Source organism: Bos indicus, chromosome 6, assembly GCF_029378745.1.
Source record: "Bos indicus isolate NIAB-ARS_2022 breed Sahiwal x Tharparkar chromosome 6, NIAB-ARS_B.indTharparkar_mat_pri_1.0, whole genome shotgun sequence".
NCBI lineage: Eukaryota > Metazoa > Chordata > Mammalia > Artiodactyla > Bovidae > Bos > Bos indicus.
Window position 1 is genome coordinate 91,963,711 of NC_091765.1, and position 6,775 is coordinate 91,970,485.

Sequence of the window (6,775 nt, forward strand, 5' to 3'; positions counted from 1 at the left end):
TATTATTTTCAAAAAGTTCAACTTGCAAGTTCATTTTCATCATTTAAGATCTTGACAACACCTAAAACATTCATACAATAGCAACAAGAAAAGTTCGAATTCTCCCTTGCGTTTATCTTGTATATGAAAGTACTGACATTTTACATTTATAGCACTTAAAATAGCACCTGTGGCACTTTTCTACACTAAGTTTATACAACAGAACATGTTCATCTATATGCTCCCTACTTTGCTGTGCTTAGTCGCTCAGTCGTGTCTGACTCTCTGTGACCCCAGGGACTGTAGCCTGCCAGGCTCCTCTGTCCATGGGATTCTCCAGGCAAGAATACTGGAGTGGGTTGCCATTTCCTCTTCCAGGGGATCTTCCCACCCCAAGGATTGCACCCAGGTCTCCTGCATTGCAGGTGGATTCTTTACCCTCTGAGCCACCAGGGAAGCCCATGCTCTCTATTGGTCCAATGCTAATCTTGTACAGGTCTCACTGACATGATCAAGATAAGGCAGCAAGTAAACCAACAGGCCCGTTATCTACATTTCCAGCCTTTCTCTAGGTACTTCCAAACTAACTTAAATAGAGCCCCTGAACTGCTTTTCACTGCTTGGAGATGCTCTGATGAGGTAACAGCTCTTGTGCTTGGTTAGAAAAGTTACTGAGTAGAGGAAATTCTACCTATAAATTAGCAACAGTTCTATAAATCTTAAGCAATGTAGCTGAGAAAAACAACTAGGAATTTTGGAATATCTCAGTGGACTCTAAGTGAGCAGCTGCCTTACTGGAAAAATGAATGACAACACAAATATCAAATCATAATATAATAATCTGAAATTAACATAATGTTATATATCATTTAATGTCAACTGAAAAAAAGAATGATGATATTCTATGTGCAGAATGAGGACTAATGAACAGAAGTAAAGGGAGACAGGTTCTAGCTCAGAGTGGAAAGGGACATTCTAAGCACTGGAGCACATTCAATATATACACAGTGGACCTCTTTGTGAGGTGTTCAAGCTGAAAGTGGATGAGCATTTGTTGAAATGACAACTGCCACTGGCTTTCCTCTCTTGGCAGAGTGTTGAACTAGAAGAATTGTAAAATCCTCTCCAATCTGGATATTCTATGATTTCGTATGGAGAAACTTCAGCAAAAAGATGACCCCAAATACAATGACTTCTCACAGGTGATTCCAGTCAGCAAAGCCAGACAGGGGTAACTCCACTGCTTCCAGAAAATTTCATGCTTTGTTGTTAAAAAAATTGAGGGGGCTCTAGATTCATCTTTATCCCAAATCTGGTCTCTTTGCATTACTACCTAACCTATTTCCTAGGATGCTCTCAGATAGTGATACCATAAAGCCAGCTTTCCAAGTCAGACATTTCAGTGTCTTCTTCTGTTATTCATTTATTCAAACTCCACCTTCTGCTGAGTAATACCTTTTAACTCAGTGAAGGAGACTTAAATGTGGTCGTAAGTTATAAGGAAGGAATCCTGGCATATGCAGCTTAGTTATTTTTAGTTCTATTGTATTCTTTCATGCTTTAACCAACTCTTACTAGACCTGCTACAAAATCCCTCACAATGATCCTCCTAAGTTTCAGTTTCTTACAATCTTCCTTTAACATAGGAGCTATTCTGCCACAACTTGCTCAAAAATAACAGCTTAAACTAAGACTAGCCCTCAAAGCCCTTTACGATCTGGCATAACCAACCTCTCAGCCTCACCTCCTTCATCCTCACTCCCTTGACGCACAGTGTCCGTTCAAAGCTGTGTCCTGAGCATGCCCTGCTCTTTCAGGACCCTCCTTTATTTACACTCTATTTCTTCCTCCTTTCTTCCCTGAAAACCCGTCTCCAGTTTAGTTTTCAGTGAAGTGGAGAAAGAGATTCAAAACTATGTAGTTGGTAGCAACGTACACTGATCCAGCCTTAAAATCAACATTCGAATAATAAGGGAAAGAACACAACCCAATGCCTCTGAAAGACATCATTTAATGTGGGGAACTGTATTTGGAGGACATACTTTCCTCACTCTTCCCACATCAAAAGTAGTAAAATTTAATTAAATCATCCATGCATATAAAACACTTAGCACAGGGCCTGGTACACAGTAAGCCTCTGGTAATTATTAATTGCTTTTAGTAGCATTTTGATGGTTTACAGTGTATTGCCGCTATGAATACTGCCTCTGTAAATACTAGAGACAGAGCTTTTGTAAGATCACGACCAATCAAGTTTCTGCCCTTGTGGATCTTATATTCTAACAGAGAAAGACATTAACAAAATAAATCAAAAATATAATTTTGGAGAGTGGTCAAGTGCAATGATGAGAATAACACAGAGTAGTAACATACAGAGTTGAGTTGAGGCTACTTAGTAGGTCAGGGAAGGACTTCCTGAAGTGACATGTGAGCTGAATGACAAAAAGTCAGCTCTGCAGAGGACTGGGGAAGATCCTAAGAGGAAGTACCACAGGCAAAGGTCTGGAGATAAGAAAGACTATGTGTTCACTGACCGCCAGGGAGGAGGCTAGTGGAGCCTACACATAGTCCAGGGAGAACGGGAGGTCTGCTTACAGACAGCCAGCTGTGTCCTGTGTCCAAAGAAACACCGTGCTTTTTAGGAGTTCCTTTTCTAAATTATCTTGAGAAGTTGCTGGTGAGGTTGGCTGGTTGTAGAGTTCATGGGTCCTTGAAAAAGCTACATTAAGGACTTGGAGGTTTATTCTAATTGCAATGGAAAGCCACTGGAGCATTTTAACAAGAGGCATATAATCTTCCAGAGGCTGGGTGGGAAATATGCTGAGTAGAAGCAGCGGTCAGTTTTGAAGCCACTGGAGTAGTCCCTGCAGAGGAATTAAAACCTTAACTCTAAAGTAGGCCAGTGATCAGAGAAGGTAATGGCAACCCACTCCAGTACTCTGCCTGGAAACTGCCATGGACGGAGGAGCCTGGGGTAGGCTGCCGTCTATGCAGTCGTACAGAGTCAGACATGACTGAAGCAACTTAGCAGCAGCAGCAGCAGGCCAGTGATCAAAAGCAGATTGGTGCTGGGGTTGGGAATGGAGACTGGCTACGGATGGGTACAAGTGATCTTTTTTGGGTGATGAAAACGTTCTAAAACTGAATCATGGTGACTTAATAAAAATCATTGGATTTTATACTTAACATTGATGAATTTTATGGTAAGCAAATTAAACCTCAAAAAAGTAGTTCAAAAATAAAGCAGATTGGCTACTCTTTGTACATTCCTGTAATGCTTTGTGGAGTAAGAATAGGGATGCAAATTAGCTGCCTGGGACCCAGAAGTCAATCAACTAAATCTGAACACTTTTTTTTTTTTCCCCCTGCATCCTAATCCTAAATATTGCAGTGTCTTAATTTCAAGATAACTAGAGATTGCTTTTAACTTCCTTATGGAACCATTTTAGCATTGTCTCTTTTCTCCTGGATTGAACCTATAACTCAATTTCCAGGTGTCTGCAACTCTTATTTGATATACACATGATAGTTCTCCAACAACATCTTAGCTAAGGACCAAACCTAAGTCATTTTGTACCTATATTCTCTTAACCAGAGCAAATGCAGTGATATATTAAGAGAAATACAAAGAAAGTTTAAAGAAAATTGCTTTAGTGCTAGACCATCTCTTTCTAATGCAACTAATTTATTTTCCCTTCTCACCAAATTCTCTGCTTAAATCTTTTCCTTAGGATGTACAGGGTTCAGGAAATACTCAATGGTCTCCACTACAACATCTGCCACTGCCCCAGCTGGAAAGCTTTAAAACATTCATCAATACAGGCCTGATTCTATGTGACTTATAAGCATAATTGTATGTAATAGTTTCCTATAATCGCCGTAACAAGTTACCAAAAGCTTGGTGGTTTAAAACCATAGCCATTTATTCTTTCACAGTTCTGGTGCCAGAAGTTCAAAATCAGTCACGGGGCTGAAATCCCAGTATTGGCAGGGCTGTGCTCCCTTCAAATGCTCAAAGAAAGAATCCATTTCTTGCCTCCACCAGCAAGTAGTTGAAGCATTCCTTGGCTTGTGGCCACATCACTCTGCTGTGTTCACAATGCAGTTTCCTCTTCGCTGTCTTATCTCCTCTGCCTCCCTCGAGAATTCTACTGTTTGCATTTAGGATCCACTCAGATAACCTTTCTAGTTCAAGATCCTTGACTTAATCATATATGCAAAGACCTTCTTGGCTTATCATATTTATGGTTCCAGGGATTAGGACCTGATATTTTTGGGTGGCCCTTATTTAGCCTACTATACCAAATCATTTGAGGGCTTCTAGTGTGGGAACAGGTGGTTCACAGAGGCCCTATTTAATGAACTATGGATGTGAGTGGCCCTAACATACTAAATAGACAACGCTGAGTCCTCTTTGTAAATCACAGTGGTAAGGAGTCTGCATATACAAAATAAATTGTCAATTTCTACCCTCAATTCAGGAGTATAAAAATGTCTCCAGGGCAGAAAAACCATTTTACCCACAAGACAAATAAAGATAACTGTATAAATCTAAAAACAATAGAGCTGGGAGGACCAGGCGTCTCCCACACTCCCCCACTTCCACCCCATGACTTTACACAGAGTAAACAGTCCTGCCCCGCTGAGTTCTGGGACAGTGGAAGGTGCTGAGCCTTCCTTTCCTGAATAGGCGGCTACAGAGGAAGCAAGAAGTGGATGCCAGTCAAAAGACCCTGAGAAACAACCAACTTCACTTTTCTTCTACTTTCCCTTGCTCTTAAAGTACACCAAGATGCATGAACACCACAGGGCTCTTCAGTTCAGTTCAGTTCAGTCGCTCAGTCGTGTCCAACTCTTTGTGACCCCATAAATCGCAGCATGTCAGGCCTCCCTGTCCATCACCAACTCCCGGAGTTTACTCAAACTCATGTCCATTGAGTCGGTGATGCCATCCAGCCATCTCATCCTGTCATCCCCTTCTCCTCCTGCCCCCAATCCCTCCCAGCATCAGGGTCTTTTCCAATGAGTCAACTCTTCTTTGCATGAGGTGGCCAAAGTATTGGAGTTTCAGCTTAGCATCAGTCCTTCCAATGAACACCCAGGACTGATTTCCTTTAGAATGGACTGGTTGGATCTCCTTGCAGTCCAAGGGACTCTTAAGAGTCTTCTCCAACACCACAGTTCAAAAGCATCAATTCTTCGGTGCTCAGCTTTCTTCATAGTCCAACTCTCACATCCATACATGACCACTGGAAAAACCATAGCCTTGACTAGATGGACCTTTGTTTCAAAGTAATGTCTCTGCTTTTTAATACGCTATCTAGGTTGGTCATAATTGGAGAAGGAAATGGCAACCCACTCCAGTGTTCTTGCCTGGAGAATCCCAAGGACGGGGGAGCCTGGTGGGCTGCCATCTTTGGGGTCGCACAGAGTCGGACACAATTGAAATAACTTAGCAGCAGCAGGTTGGTCTAACTTTCCTTCCAAGGAATAAACGTCTTTTAATTTCATGGCTTCAATCACCATCTGCAGTGATTTTGGAGCCCTAAAAAATAAAGGCTTAAGGTCTATTACGGAGAAGGCAATGGCACCCCACTTCAGTACTCTTGCCTGGAAAATCCCATGGATGGAGAAGCCTGGTAGGCTGCAGTCCATGGGGTTGCTAAGGTCGGCATGACTGAGCGACTTCACTTTCACTTTTCACTTTCATGCATTGGAGAAGGAAATGGCAACCCACTCCAGTGTTCTTGCCTGGAGAATCCCAGGGATGGCGGAGCCTGGTGGGCTGCTATCTATGGGGTCGCACAGAGTCGGACACGACTGAAGCAACTTAGCAGCAGCAGCAGCAAGGTCTATTATAGCCTTCTATTTTTCTGGCTATTCTATTCATTCTATTAATTTTTGAGAGCTTGATTCTGAAATTGATAATGAAACTCCGACTAAAAATCGTAATTTATCCACTTAAAAATAATTATACAGTGGAACTATGTATTAATTTTGTTCTGTATTGTTCACGTCTCCTGTAAATGTTATTATACTTTCATAATTTAAAAAAGAAAAAAAATAAAGACGCATGAACTCAGCCCGGAACAACAGCCTCAGTGGGGACTGGGAGCAGAGTTTTGTGGGAGACGGTGGACTCATCTGAGAACCCACTGTTTCTGACAGATACTAATAATGATGCAGAACCAGACTCCTCACTTAATAGACAGGGTTCCAGCTGAGAGGGCCCTTGCACAGCATTTAATACAATCTCATTTGGATTAGACTGTCCAAGGTTACACATTACTCATTATGTGTGTCTTCCCTATTCCTCCACCCCACCCCCACCCCACCCCCCTCCGCCACGTCTGCCAAAGAAGCTGGGTAGGAACAGGAGTTAGCAGTAAAGTTGGAACAACAACAGGATCCTGTTATTTCTAGTCCTACAGTTCAGCCACAGTCCCCGGAAGTCTTGTGATTCCTGAAAACAACGGCAGTCCCTTCTGGTAAAGAAACAATTTATTGGGCATCCACCATGTGCAAAACAAACGAAAAGATCTGGAAGGTTCCAGAAATGAAGATGCGCAGCCTCAGGGCCTCTGGCGAACGACCCACCTCCTCACCCGGTCCCCCGGTCGCGCCCGCCCTTGTACCTGCTACCAACGCCTCATCCTAAGAGACCGGCCCCATCCCCGCGGGGGCGCCGGCGGGCGCGGCGGCCGCACCTGCGTCGACTGGGCGGCGGCGGCGGCGGCGGCGACGCAGGACCGAGCCCCGCCCACACGTGCGCCAGCTCCCCGTGCGCTCCGGCTCG

At 43.3% G+C, this 6,775-nt stretch overlaps 1 protein-coding gene across 16 annotated transcripts in view; it reads right to left on the minus strand.

Annotated features, from left to right (window-relative positions):
* CCDC158 (coiled-coil domain containing 158) overlaps positions 1-6,775 on the minus strand; it is an 83,216-nt gene extending 76,441 nt beyond the window's left edge. For 4 of the 16 annotated variants that reach the window (XR_011567235.1, XM_019962955.2, XM_019962954.2 and 1 more), the window contains exon 1: positions 6,615-6,772. The gene's annotated coding sequence lies outside the window, so the exon portion shown is untranslated. Of the gene's footprint in view, positions 1-6,614 lie in introns of all 16 variants that reach the window. The other 12 variants (XR_011567234.1, XM_019962957.2, XM_019962960.2 and 9 more) reach the window with 7 other exon arrangements.